Source organism: Amblyomma americanum, chromosome 1, assembly GCF_052857255.1.
Source record: "Amblyomma americanum isolate KBUSLIRL-KWMA chromosome 1, ASM5285725v1, whole genome shotgun sequence".
NCBI classification, from domain to species: Eukaryota; Metazoa; Arthropoda; class Arachnida; order Ixodida; family Ixodidae; genus Amblyomma; species Amblyomma americanum.
Genome location: NC_135497.1, coordinates 525399440 through 525413399, shown reverse-complemented (window position 1 = coordinate 525413399; position 13960 = coordinate 525399440). Strand labels below are relative to the sequence as shown.

The 13960-nt window shown below is 45.8% G+C and overlaps 1 long non-coding RNA gene and 1 other non-coding gene across 2 annotated transcripts in view; one reads left to right on the top strand and one right to left on the bottom strand.

Annotated features, from left to right (window-relative positions):
• Positions 1-10636: 10636 nt before the first annotated feature.
• TRNAS-ACU (transfer RNA serine (anticodon ACU)) lies at positions 10637-10708 on the bottom strand. The gene has a single exon. It is a non-coding gene; the product is annotated as a tRNA-Ser (tRNA).
• A 1344-nt stretch (positions 10709-12052) lies between these two features.
• Positions 12053-13960, top strand: part of LOC144107396 (uncharacterized) — a 41098-nt gene continuing 39190 nt past the window's right edge. The window contains exons 1-2 of the long non-coding RNA XR_013309271.1: positions 12053-12135; positions 12669-12744. This is a non-coding gene — a long non-coding RNA (uncharacterized LOC144107396). The remainder of the gene's footprint in view (positions 12136-12668; positions 12745-13960) is intronic.

The window sequence follows — 13960 nt, the reverse complement described above, 5'->3', positions numbered from 1 at the left end:
CGGGTGTTTTTTTAACTGTTTATTGATCGTTCTTTCTTTAAACCCTGCGAGAGATACGTCGGTGCGCTCTGTGCAAGTACATTGCACAGCAAGGCGGATATTAAGTACGAGTAGTTCATAGAGCTCAGTGATTAAACGATTAATCAAAGAAAATTAGTTAATAAACTTTTACTTTTATTATACTAAGGGCCAACATTATATAAAGAAATTGAAGGCTGTCAACATAGAAGCGGAGTCCAGTTTTTAATTTTTTTTATCGGCAATGCATTTTGAAATAGTTAACGACAAAAATGCACATTTTGTAGCTCTTAAACTTGGCTTCCCAAAATTCACAATTTCAAACGGCTTCGCTGGGCGTAGTATTGCCGCGGAAATCTGGCTCAGTGGTTCAACAGCATGAAATAGACAAACGGCTTCTGTATTTGCTGTATGAGAAATGCGAGCGACAACATTTAAAAATGCGCGTTGGAGGAAGCCAGCTTTAGGAGAGAAAAATGCGTATGTTAGACGTAAAATATTTCGCACAGCATTCCCGGTAAAGAAAATGTTAAAAATGGTGTTAGCTTCTATGTCGACAGCCTTCGGTTTCGTAATGTAATGGTGGCCCCTAAAATCATAAGTAAAAAGGTTGATTAGTTAATTTTAAGTAATTAATTGCTTAGTCACTGAGCTATATCATGTGCATAATGTCCGCCTTGCTGTAGAGTCCACCTGCACAGACCACACCGACATATCTCTCGCAGGGTTTAAAATAACTATCTCTAAATAGTTAAAAAGTATCCTGTAGATTTCTTGTCCACTTTGTTATTGTTGTGTCAATAAACTTTCAGCTTTTGACACACAATGTATTTTCACCAATAAGTAATTGAAAAATTCCTGCAGACATATTTCATTCATCATTATCAGCCTGACTGGTACAGGGCAGTACAAAGGCCTCTGCCACATCTCTCCACTTAAGCCTATCCTGTGCCAGCTGCGCCCACCCTATACAGGCAATATTCTTAATCTCATCCGCCAGACTAATCTCTTGCTGCCCCTTCCTAGGCTTCCCTTCTCTTCGAATCTACTCCGTTACCCTAACCGACCATCAGTTGTCTTGCCTTCGCGTTACATGACCTGTATAAGCCCTTTCCTTCCTCTTCCTTTTGACTACGATGTCAATAACTCACCTTTGTTCCATCTCCCACTACGGCCTCTTCCTCTTCCGAACTCTTGCAATTACACCTATCATTTTCCTTTCCATGGCTCGCTGTGTTATCCTTACGCTGAACCCTTTTCGTTAACCTCCACGTTTCTAACCGGTAGGTGAGTGCCGGTAAGATACAGCTGTTGTACACTTTTCTCTTAAGAGATATTGGTACCCTCCTATTCATGATCTGAGAGAACCTGCCATATGCACTCCACACCATTCTTATACTTCTAGTTATTTCCCTCGCATGATCCGGATGTGTGGTCTCTACCTACACAAAGTAGATGTGTTCCTTTACCACTTCCAGCCCTTCGCTGCCAGTTTAAACTGTGGTTCTATTCCGAGACTGTTAAACATTACTTTGATTTTCTGCGTATTAATTTTCAATCCAACCGTTCTACTCTGCCTGCCAAGTCATTGATCATGCTTTGCAGTTCACCCCCTGAGTGACTTAGGCAGTGTAACCATCGAATGGTAGATTATTAAAGTATTCTCTATTAACTCTTATCCCTAAATGCTCCCTATACCAAGCTTGTGAATACTTCCTGCAAACAGGCAGTGAATAGCATTGGGGAGATCATGTCCACATGCCTGAGACCCTTCCCCATTGAAATTTTGTTGCCGTCTTTAATTAAGACAATGGTGGCTGTGCAGGCGTCGTAAATATCTTCCCGCATTTTTTTCATGACGCTCTCCTACACCTTGATTCCGCAATGCCTGCATGACTGCTGAGGTTTCGACTGAGCCAAATGGTTTATCGTAATCTATGAATGCTATATGTAGAGGTTTGTTATATTCTGCACATTTCTTTATCGTCTAATTGATAGTTTGAATATTGTAAATTTTTGAGTAGCCTTTACGAAGCCCGCCTGATCATTTGGTTTATTTTAGTGTAAGGTTGTCCTTACTATTTTATTAAATACCTTATCTGCTGAAGATTCGACTGAGTCAAACGCCTTCTCGTAATCTTTATTTTCAAGTTTGCTGCCAGGCTCATGAATCAGTTTGGACAACGCAACTTGGCCAGCTTATGCGGCACCGCTAAGGAATTCTAAAAAGCTGAGCGAAGCGTTCCTCGACTGATGAGTCACATCAGAACTAAGTGGGGCACTCCTCGTGCAAGAGAATGTTGCACTACTTTGAAACAAATTCCTCGCCCAGTTCTTCCACCATGACTTCATCTTACGAGGCTGCAAAGGGATGTACGATTTGGTTATCAGATTGTGTACGGCCATCGCCGCAAAAGATAAAAATTCTATAAAGAACACTGAAAATTTGAAGCTGAGTGTGCGAGAACATACACGTAAAACATTTGCACAAGATAGTTTTTAAATGATGGTGAAGAACTGCAGGTGTGTTAATTGCAAATCTTGAAATCGAATTTACTAAATTTGCCTTGAATCTAATCGCTAATTTCGATGCTCATGCGCCTTATTTACTCCGAAATACACAAACTAAACGCGACAAAATTAAATAACTTCAGTATTTTTTTGCAAACGAACGTATTCTTCATATTTAGTGTCACAGCAAGGTATTCTTACATTGCGAGCTTAATTTTTACCTTTTTGATTGAGGCACAATTATGGCACAGACGTTAGCATCGCGTCGTCATGGATGTTAAAAGCACAAAACGTTTTCTGCGTGAATGAAATATTGCATGCAGATATAGCCTGCACATTTTTGTGAAGCGCGCTTAACCAATGACGCTAACGACACCTTTGTTTTGTAAAAGAAAGCGAACCGTTTATCTCAGCCGCACCGCATACATGTAACTTGGAATATGAAAATCTTAGTTGAAAACGAGATGCAAATATTCACCTGACCGACCATATTTTTTTTTTATTCAGAGACAACTTGAGAGAAATTAGCTGGAACCAGGATTTTTTCATTTTCTGCTAAGCCTGCAAGTGTGCAAGTCAAACAGAAATGGTACGGATGTATTACAGATATCCAGACTGGCCTGCTGCCGTGGAAGAGCAAGTGTTTCTTATTCCCGCTTTGCATATACAATAGATGGCCAACATCTTTATGAACATATCCGATCTCAGGCCTTATGACACTCGACCCTGCTGATTGACAAGGCGGTCAAATTTTGCTAATTTCACCATAGATGAAAAATAAAGTTAAACTATTCAGGCGGCATTCCTTTGGGCACAACATCAAGCTAAGCATTACGTAATGAGAATAGATACACAGGTGCTGTCCTAGTGCTTTGTTGCTTCCTCTTTTTCTGCCGGAGAAAAATATAGTCTTAGTCAAAGTAGCAGCTACTCCCAGAACCATACACAATTTCCGAACGCATCTGAAGATGAAAGGATGGTGGTACTCACAAAAGAGTATAAAGTGGCATGGAAATAATGTATTTATTTATTTATTTGTGCATACCGCAGCCCCTACAAGTGCTATCGCAGGAGTGGACATGTACAAAATACCGTAGATACAATCAAAACAATAGGACAAGGCAGCAAAAACTTAAAACACCAAAGTTGAAAACATAGGGAACACTAAAAAAATTCAGAGCACGGGAAGAAAATATCAGCTGCGGTTTAACTACTGCTGCAAACACGCACAAGCGCAGAAAAACACAAAGACACGAAGAAGGAGACTGAGACACCACGAAGCGCTCGTGGTGTCTCAGTCTCCTTCTGTAGCAGTCTTCTTCTTCGTGTCTTTGCGTTCTTGTGTTTTTGTGCGCTTGTACGTGTTTGCAATGAACCACCTCGCCCAACAGTCCGTGCTCCTGAACTACTGCTGAACCTGTTTAGAGAGCGAAAGCTGCGGTGTATCGGGCAAGTAGATGCGGCTTGGCATCTGTAACGTTGAGTGCGTTCCGCACACTGAACAGGCAGCGCGCCCACCATGCCATTCTGGCATGTGGCTGTTCGATTAATGGTTGATCGCGAGAGGCTGCTCACCCAGCAAACGGTGCGGCCTATTGCTGCAGTGCCGCGTGTCTGCCACAACGTTGTCAGCGCTAATGCATGTAGCCTACATCTATCTTTCTCACCATCGCCACGTACAGTCATCGACAGAAGTTTGCGGGATGTAGATTCGTGGAAAAAAAATTTTCTTCGTTGCCCTGCTAGCCGTTCAGACAGTATTCTTCTACCAGATGGAGCACACGATGCCTCCTCACGGTTCTACGCTTTTCATCGACCTGTTCTGCATAACCGCTCCGCGATAAATTTTTTTTCCGCGCAGTCGCATCCCGCAAACTTTTGTCCATGACTGCGTCGAAGCGCGATTGAGGCGTCCACTGACACAGGGAGCCAGTTATGCTCTCCTTCTTTCCTCAAAATCACCGGGGTCTAGAACGTTCTCAACACCAACGCCAATGAACGCCGACGCCCGATACAAACAGAGGCGAGCGCTCGGATTCGGTGGCGGCTGAGTGACGTCATAGCTGTTACGAGCTTCAAGGTCCGTTCAAGGTCAAACGCGTGCACACGGCGCACAGGGCGTAGAGGCTACGGAGGGGAGTAGTTTCGCTGCAGCATCTTGCTTCCCACGTTTGGCTCCGTTACGATGGTCGTGTACTTCTGTACTTCACAGGCAGTGAACTGCAGCCGCTGGCCACGCTTTGCTGTCTCGCGGGTGATGTAGACACGAGGGAGTCCACTTCGACGATGAAGATTCCATAACGGCGCAACCTTACTCACCGAAAGCTGAAGGAGAAATGACGGTGGCCAAGGGTCTTTCTCTTTTCTCTACTTTCTAGCCGTGTTTACACGAATACGACAGTGGCGCATCGTATTTACCAGCGTGTCCCGCGGTAGCGACACGCCACTGTTTACACGTACCACAGAAAGTCGGGCGGGACAGTGGCATTGCGCCCAGTGCATGCGTCGGAGGCGTCCAGTCGCTCGCTTCTTGAGCGATGTCTGCTTTTTTACCCCAATGAGGAAGTAGTGTATAGGGAGTCAAGGAGGGGGAGGGGTGTCCCAAAACTTGTTTCATTTATTGATGATGTCTGCTTGCCTTTCTGGGATGGTGAGAGTCGCACTGATAGTGAGAAAGTCACTCGCGTGCGGCGTCTCTTCCACGCCTTCCTGCCGCGCATGCCTGCCACGGTTTTCGGGCTACGGCGGCGTTTTCCACTACGAGCCAAGTAATATTTTCGCATTAAAAAGAGATAGCATAGCACAGAGAAGTGCTGCCGGTCGCCAAGGGTCTCATCAACCACTATTTCTTGCTCTGCCATATGTGCTGGCAGCTTTATTTGCACTTCAGAAATGAAGAGTAAGTGGTAGTTTGTACAAGCAAACCGTGATGAATCGGCCTCAGAAAGAACTGTCTTACCGGCTGTTTTCTGCTGCATAATTCGAACGACTTAATTATGGTCATGACCGTGTCTAAAGGCTCTGTGTATAGATCATAAGAACGGCCAAAGACTTCAGAGACGCTGGTCTTCAGCGCGGACTAAGTTGTGACGTGGATCGAGTACCAACCTTTAGCCATGCTAGTGAGAAAGAAAATCACCTGATTCTTTGTTGTCTCCCCGCCCCATATGTTACCTAAGGTAGCAGTCTGGACATGCTGGTGATTCATGATGGAAATGTGCAGCGCAAATAAAGAGAAGGACACAAGGAAGACACATGGAACACATGAGCGCTGACTTAAAAACATTATTTGGAACCTCGGACCAGTATATATAGCTGAAAAAAACCGGGCAATTATTACACATGCGCAGTAGGTGACCCGTTCATATGTAGACGCAAATATAACAGCTCCTTACTAGTAAGAGCAATAGATGGCTTGGCCACGCAGGACCCACCCAACCGGTCTATCATTTCAGCCTTTATGATCTCTCCAGTCAGTTGGCAACGGTTTTTGGCTGTAACAGAGCAATCTTGGTAAGCAGGCTGAACTCTTCATCTGAATCACTATCGTTTTAAACTTCACGGTTTTGTTAGTGCTCCTGCAGTGTGCGTTCACAAACCCTCCTCGCCATTCAGACACATTATTGCAAAGTTCTCAGGGGCGGTCGTTCAAACACCTGCCGCTTTGTCCTCCATAGCTCTTTCCACATTCCAAAGACATGCCAGAGAATGGAATGCGTACTGTACATACTAGCGAACTTTTTTCGGTGCTTCTTCTTGCACTTCGAATTCTTCGATTTACAGGGCCTGGACAGTCCACACAATTTTTGCAGCTTATCGGGGGCTGACAAAAAAAACTTTTACGTTCCCCGGTTCGCCGCTCTTTATCAGGCAATGAGACAGGCCATGAATGTACGGGATCACAGCAATCCATTTTGCTGAAGGTGGTAGTTACGTACGAGTCTCTGTTGAGCACAGGCGTGTAAGAAGAATTTCCGCACACTGAACAAAACATGAGTATAATAGCCCGCGGCTCTGAGACGTAGGATCTGTTCACTGAAGGTAGCAACGATTAGCTCAGGACTACATTTACAAAGCGCACTTTTCGAGCATTACTCTACAATGCCCCTCTTTACCAGTTTGGAATGCGCGGAGCCGAAGGGAAGCAGTGGCTTGTTAGCGCGAGGCACGTACTTCCAGTAGATCTGTGCGTTACGAAATAAAAGCCTGATATCCAGAATTCGAATACTGTCGTCACAAGGCATCTCAGGCGTTAATTCTAGAGGCGATAAGCCTGCACGTAAGAAGGTCAGTGTGTTAGTAGCTAGTACTTCAAAGCAGTCCGAACTGCAGTCAAGGAATATTAGAAAATCATCAACATACCTTAAAATCTTGGTTACTTTAAAATTTCCCGATCAAAACGCACGACAGAATTTTTTGTCGCGCATCTGTCGCGCGACACAATTTTGTGTCGCAAGACAAGCAGTCTTGTCGTGCCTTGTGTCGTGCGACAAGCTTCGTGTCGTGGGTCCTTTCGCGCGACAAAGTTGTTTGTAGTAGGTTCTGCCGCGCGACAGACATCTTTCCTGCATTTTGTAGTGCGAAGAAGGTCCCTGTCGCAGCATGTGTCGCGCGACAGGTTCCTGTCGCAGGTACTGTCGCGCGACAAAGGGAGACGTGCCGCGCGACAGAGATTGCGTGCTTCAGCAAAGTTGCCGGTCGTGGGTTCAGTCGCGCGACAGACTTCTAGCGCGCCTCTTTTCACGCGACAAAAGTACCTGTCGTGCGGCCTGTCGCGCGACACAACAGCGTGTCGTGGGATATGCCGCGCGACAGATACCTGTCGTGGTTTGTGCCGCGCGATAGCTACCTATCGTGGGATGTGTCGTATGACAGATTCCTGGTGAGGGTAATTCTTTTACTGCAGAATTCTAGAAATATGTCGTGCTGTCGTGTGACAGCGATGGGATCAAATTGACCAAAGATGCTTCAAAGCGCGTTCACTGTGGCGAATCGCGAAGAGGATGCGAGGTGCTCTGGTCTGTTGGTGACGGGCACCGAGCGAAATGAAGTGCTCATTCACATTGGCGAATCGAGTTTTCAACTCGCTTCCCGCGACCTGGCTCTCTCACCGAACGAGAATTGGCTTAGAGGAGAGGCACTGCTCGAGCACTCACCTAATTCCCTTCTGTTCCCACATGACAGTGTGACGAAAGTAGTGCATGCTCAAGAGTATAATGCGGCTTTGAAAGCCCAAAAAGCTGTAATGCACAAGCGACGAAGCCAACGGTGCTTGCGTATTCACACGCGCTTGCGGTGGCGGCATGTAGCTGCAGCCACGACAGCGCCTGCACACCAATCGGTGTGCGCAAGTCGATGCGCGCTACTGAAAGTCAGTGTCCTCGTGGCTTCTGTGACAGGTTTAAGACATGTAACATAATGTACCGCTACTACTACATGCGCAGAAAAGGCCAAGGACACTTCTACGCATGGCGCGGAAAAGAATATCGTTAGTCGTCAATCAGGGAAAATTACTCGCCATAATCATCCGGCTACACAAAGGCAGCATGTATGTACATGCACGCAGTTGTCTGTATAAATGTTCAAAGCAACCCCGATATCATTTTTCCGCGTTTCAGTTTTAAGAGCGTCAGCTCTTACTACTTACGTTTGTCAAGGACACGTCTGTCTGCAGGGAAGGTCAAATTGGCCAAGACAGTTACCACACTATATCGCATAGCAACAGCGGGCGCGTAGAGCCTCAGTTGTCACAGATACCTTCGATCCGTTTTACATATGCCAGTATAGCGGCTATCGAAGCGGGACACCGCGGACCCCGATTTGCATCAAATTTGGGGGCCGCCCGTTTGAAGCATAATGATCGAAGTGGTGTCATTTGACTTGTCATGTTCCTGAGGATAAAATAAATATTTTGATGAAGCCCAAAATATGTGTGGGATTCGCACCGACGACCTTTTCGCCCCCAAACAGTGCATTCCGGGTACTTCCAGACAGCCATATGGCCTAATCGTTTGTCGCAGAGGGTTCCGGATGCGGTCAAACAATTCGTCTTGTTGTAATGCACACGTGTATACAATTCGTTAACTGATATATAAGGAGGAAACATACCGGATATAGCGAAGGTGGCTGCAGATCGCAATGGTAGTGCAAAATCTTTGAAGTAGATGACGTTGCTTGTATCTTAGAAGGAATGTTTTCGAAACGAAACGCCCTCAGATGTTCGTATTTTGTCTTCTCCACGTTTGCTGAGCACCCCGATCTAGCACCCCGATCTAAACACTTGAAGCTCTCGTAGCTAGCGCTCTTAAGTCCAACACTGATACAGTGTTGGCGGAGAATTTTTTTTAGCGGCAGTGACGTGCTGCTTATCATAAAATAGCAAAAAAATACTTTACGACGTCGTTCATTGCCTTCACTGAAAATTTCATGACGGTGACACGAAAATGTCGCTAAATATAGACAACAGCGTATGACGCCGAAGGTGAAATGCGGCGGCCGGCGAGTTTGAACCGATTTGATTCTCGGTCGAAATGAGAATAAAGTCTTGGGACTGACGTCAATCGCGCACTTTCAAGAGTTTCGCCTGCTTTGACACAGTCTAGCTCCTGTGCACCCGCGCTAGGTCCTCTAAACTGCTCTGGTCCCAGCGTGACTGTGTGCTATGACAATCTGAGCAAAGAGGAGGATGTCTGGGGGTTTTTATGTGCACCACAGCCATACAGTTAAGCGCCATGATAAAGTACGGGCGCCCTTCTCGGGGCCGGCATGCCAGGCTGGATACCGGCCGCCAGCGTCAGAAAAATGCGAGAGTAATGTTTGTTCAAGTCCATACTAAGCCGTCGGATGGAGTATCGTTGGCCAATATCGAGTCGTTGGTAGAAGCGATAACAGGAATACAAAAAAATGTCTTCCCACGGCGCCTTTAATTGCTGCTCCTCAATCGCGGCTCTCCTGGCCTCAGCTGTCTCCGCTCCTGAAGCTGTCGCGGAAACCGAGCATATCTTTGTTTTACTATGAGACGAGGTTCACATTAAAACGATGACGAGAGCAGCACCTCAGCGCTAGCCGGTTTCGAAGTGCACTCAACTGCTGCATTGATGTGAAACCGGCTAGGCTTAGCGACGACTAGGGCAGCCAGAGGGTAGCGCGTAGTTCATTGCCCGGCGCGCCCGCGGGCGGCGTCGTTCCCGAAAGCTCGGCTCGCTCCGGCTGGCTCACCGATTGGCTCAACAGCTTGCGACCTTCACTCGGAAGGCTGGGAAATCGAGCAGCGAGCGACTGGCGCTGCGACTGAGCGATACTTTATGCCCACGTTTGCAGTACTGGTGAACAACCTTTAACGCCCATATACTTGGGTTATCGGCTGCGTTGCGGCGAGTCTTAGTTAAGATCGTCCGGACGCCATCGTCACCGTCCGTGACGCACAGGCTCAGAACTTCAATTCCAGTACGTGCCAAAACACCTCGTATTTATCGTAACGATACGAACTCGAAAACACGGCTGCTTCGATGCGCTAGTGGGCTCTTGCTTGTTAAACTACACGCGATCAGGATGCGGCAAGTGCTAGCCACTGTTGCATATTAGCTAAAGTGAGACGCAAGTATCGACGTAGTTTCGTAACACAGTTGATATCAAAGCAATCCGCTTGTACTGGTCACAGATTAAGCTGTTAAGTTTCATGATCTCCGGTGTGCGTGCCAGTGTCGCGCAAATTAATGCATCGCAGCTACTCTCCATCGTGCCAATTGCGTTCAACTTATCCACGATATTCGCCAGCTCGAGATACGGCGCTTTTCTTCGCTGTTTTTGTCGCAACTTAGTGATTTTATCTGGCATCAATAATAATAATATTAATAATATTAATAATAAAAATAATAATAATTGGTTTTGGGGGAAAGGAAATGGCGCAGTATCTGTCTCATATATCGTTGGACACCTGAACCGCGCCGTAAGGGAAGGGTAAAGGAGGGAGTGAAAGAAGAAAGGAAGAGAGAGGTGCCGTACTGGAGGGCTCCGGAATAATTTCGACCACCTGGGGATCTTTAACGTGCACTGACATCGCACAGCACACGGGCGCCTTAGCGTTTTTCCTCCATAAAAACGCAGCCGCCGCGGTCGGGTTCGAACCCGGGAACTCTGGATCAGTAGTCGAGCGCTCTAACCACTGAGCCACCGCGGCGGGGCTGGCATCAAACGAAATTACATTCTATCAACAGCGTCGTCTGCTCCGTCGCCTGCTCCGTCGTCTGCTAGGGCATCCGGGTCATTTCCGGGGATCACAGGATCGCAGCTTCTACAAACGATATGCCAAAAAAGTAACTAAAAGCGCTTTAATATTCATAAATAATGTAAAAATAATTTAAAAAAAATGGAACGCCTTTGTTACGGAGATAATTTAATTTTTCATGGTTTAAAAACAAACTTTTGTCGGTTGCTATTTTCCAACGACGCGAAAACGCAGCCGTCGGCGCCATTGCCGCGCAAACGACGCGTCGCGTTTTGTATTATTTGCCTCTTTGAGGCATTTCTTGGGTGCTGGTACGGCGGACACGTGTGAAGAACTCATTCAATAGTAAGGTGAGCAGGAGTGTGTTTTGGAAGCCAACGACCAGAATTACAGCCTGTCAGCATTGGCGAGTTTCAACTGGTAAGCCAAAAACAAAGACGGTGCTGCGACGTATTGTCATCTGTAAAAGCGAACGAAGACTCCTGCGCGGTTTTACTAAGCCTGGATGAATCGCATGACCGGTGAGTCCCGCTCTGCGTTTCTTTGCTAATGATCTGTATTCACACGCGCTATTTGTATGCGGCTATATAGGGATGTGAGTGGAGGCAGTCTGCATGCGGTTGCCGCAGCTATAATGCGGCGCCAAAAAAGCAGGGCCTATATCCTGCATGACAAGTGTGTTCTCATTTTCTTTATGGGCATTTAGTACTCGCGTGCCGTGGTAAATCAAAATGGCACCAGATATCACAACAGAGTTACTCTTTCGCTTGCTAGCGCTTCGACACTCTGTGCAAAAGCATGGATTTGCACTGCGTAGAAGACGATGAGCGAGAAGTGCCGCGCGGCGGAGCGCTCGCGCTAGGCCAGCTGCGATCAGACACCGCACTATTTTGCTCAGGGTTGGTACTTATCGGATTAGTGCTTGTGCCTTAATATTCGTTATACTAAATTATTCGGCGAAAGTGATCGCATGTGAAATGCTGGTGCATATTCCTCGCCTTGTCATTTGTAAACCTATCTGTGCTTCCCCAATGGAACAGGGTTTTCGGCAGTGTTATGTCAAATTTAATCAATCTTGCGTCTCCTCAGCTGCAAGCGTTGATGCTTCCTCTCCTTCTGAGCACTGCGAGCTGTCGGAGATGCAACTGCACACTTATTTAGGAATTCTACCTTTTTGCTATATCCCTCGCTTTTGCGGCCCGCATTCAAGTCTTTCGCCATTGTCGATGTTTTTTTTTGTTACTTATTTTCACTTTGTTATTAATTCTTGGTTGCGTTCCATCAGCTGTTGTGCCGGCGATTCTCCGAGCTCGGAACTCTTCCCAGGCACGGGATCCTACCCACAGGCCTCCCTTCGCCGCACTCACGAGTGTTCTTTGGTATTTTTTTGTTTCTCTTGCCCTTACTTGCATTGCCAATCGACAAATTTGTGCAGCTTTTAGTTGTATACAGATTTGTTAAATGCGCTAGCAATTTTTCTATGATGCTAAGCTGTGCTGTGAGATATCAAGCTTCTTGCTAGCGAAGGCATGGTTTTTCCATTCTCTCTTCTCATTTAACCAAGGCAGACTGGTTGCAACTTTCAATTTAATACCTAGACATTGGTGCAAGGCACCATGATAGGAATTAATGAAAACCTGCACATCCTATATTCATATTGGTGTGCGGTATTTCAGCGAGCTCATCTTTCAGTGTGGTTATAGCAGTCATTGTGACTCTTCTCAAAGAATGTATACGGTTGCATTACATAAAATCTGTTCATTTCTTTTGTCATGGGCTGGCTTATTGGTTTTTTATTTACTTATATTGCATCTAATTTTAGTTTTTAAAGCAGTAGACGATTTCCTCTCTTGTCATTCATGACATGGCTACAGCCACTGACAGCTGTTGCTCTGGATGTATTTATTTGCAGTTGCCAGCGGCCAGCATCTATTGGGCCATGCGTGCTTCCTGCCTTCGGCTGTGTCATCCTTCCTGATCTGTTCATGGTAGTTATTCTTTTTCAGTGATGCATATCTTAGCTGCCTATTTAGAAACATATTTTCAACATAGGCTTGCATCAAGGTTTAGAAATGCATGCAAACTCTACATGCACTTCACAGCAGTACCTCAGCTTATAAATACCGGACCTGTAGACTTGTACAAAGTATAGTCACTGATGTAGCTCTTGACACAGCTGCTGTTAACATATACGTGCTTTTACAATGCACACCTGTTGCCTGGTATGCATATGTGTCCTCGAAAAGGACCTATATGTTCATTTATCTCTTTAAAAACATTGTGCTCAACAATGATGGTTTGCCAGTATTTCTGATACAGAGAACAATTTGTCAGTCAGTAATGTAACATTGCACGATGACACCAATCCTTGTATGGCATACCATCCTTGCAATGCACTGGGCAAGCTGCTGTCAGCACAGACTTATTGCTGGTTTATTGCCGTAGCATACGGTTATACTGCACAGTTTGTACCTCTACCTTCTTAAAGCTGCATCTTGAAAAATTTAAAACTAGTTGAAGGAAAATTCAAGGAAATGTAACAGTAACTGTCTCAAATTTTGGTGGACACTTGAACCGTGATATAAGGGAGGGATATAGAAGGGAAGTAATGAAGAGCTGCCCTAGTGGAGGGCTGATGCCCATGTTAGATGCCTCTCTTTAGTTAAACATACCTCGCAATTAACTCATTTGGTGCAAAACAAACATGGGACTTGCACGCTCTTGAGCACCCTCATGTCAGTAAAACAAAGTGCCAATGTTGCCGTATTTCAGAGCTTTGCTCTTAAAAGCGCAGCTAAGTGCTGCTCAAAGTTGAGAGCAAAAATACGTCTACTTTTCCTCATGTGCAGTCCGCGGTGATGGTGCCATTTGCAATGGTGATTGACATTGAGTCGCATGATGCGCGGTCCGTTCCTGGAGCTAGTGATTTTGTCTGTCGTGTGAATGTGCTGTTAAAATTAGTGCAGGACAATGGTTCTCCAGTTCATTTTAGGTAACTGTATCCTGTGCCACATGCTACCCCCCTTTTTCCTCAAATTTCCTAATCTCATTTAGCCATCTGATTGCCACCCATTCATGCATTCACCTACCCTTGGAATCCTCCCAGTGTTTTAGTAGTTCTCTGCATTACACTTGCATTGCACTTCCTCTTTTTTCGATTTAGTCAAGATATCTCTGTTCCTGTTTCTTGCATAAGCATAAGAA